The sequence below is a fragment of the Pavona decussata genome, unplaced genomic scaffold (assembly GCF_977016875.1).
Source record: "Pavona decussata unplaced genomic scaffold, jaPavDecu1.1 SCAFFOLD_9, whole genome shotgun sequence".
NCBI classification, from domain to species: domain Eukaryota; kingdom Metazoa; phylum Cnidaria; class Anthozoa; order Scleractinia; family Agariciidae; genus Pavona; species Pavona decussata.
Window position 1 is genome coordinate 4,373,943 of NW_028145432.1, and position 1,058 is coordinate 4,375,000.

Consider the following 1,058-nt stretch of genomic DNA (forward strand, 5'->3'; position numbering starts at 1 on the left):
AGCCGTTTAGGTCTGAAAACGGGTATAGACTTTTACCATTATGGTCTGAAATCGTGTATGGTTTTCAAGGGAACTACGAGAGCGTATTCTCAAGTCAAAGTGAATAAGGGAGAAGGCAAAGTAACTGAAAGTATATCATTCGGGCTGAATTTTGCCCATTCTTTGGTTGCGTGGTGTTCACCTCCGTTGATTTCGATGCCAAGCTTTGCACTCAGGTCTGAAAACGGGTGTGGAAAATGACCTGTTTTGATCTGAAATAGGATCAGGATTTGGAGAACAGAGCAGCAAACCCCAATCAAGAATTCCGAAGAGTACCCTCCCACACACACACACACTTCTACACAGAGACACAACCCCCCGGTGCAAAGCTACGGTTATGTTCGTAGAATTCAGTATGCCTCTGAGTCCTCTGACTTTACAAGCATTTAGTTGTATGTGGTCTGCCGATCGTCGTTTGAAGATATAGCTTGTTTAACAATTTCGGTATCCAAATCGACAAAGTAGACAGCATATGCCCCCATCAACTTTACGATTCAAAGGGGCTTTTTCAAGTCTATCTTGTCCGGCTTGAAGATATTAAAGAGGGACAAAATAAGCTACCTTACCTGAATATATAAGAAAGGCTTTGCTCATTACAGTCGTGGTACAAATAGGGCGCATTAAGTCGGCATATATCTCCACGAACGGAACAGGATGAAACCACGTGCAATCTCGACTGGAAGAGTACCTTAGCATCTAGTGCCCAGGCTTCACCCAACCACTGCAAAACTAATGCGCGAATTTTTATCACCTGACAAAACTGTTTATTTATTGCGAGTTTATTTATCTTGTCGCCCATTGGTTGTTGGAAGCGAAACAACTCGCTTCTTTCACCTGACAAAACTGTTTATTTATTGCGAGTGTGGATGCGAGACGTTTCGCTTCTTGTCGCCCATTGGTTGTAGGAAGCGAAACAACTCGCTTCTTTCACCTGGCAAAACTGTTTATTTATTGTGAGTGTGGATGCGAGACGTTTCGCTTCTTGTCGCCCATTGGTTGTAGGAAGCGAAACAACTCGC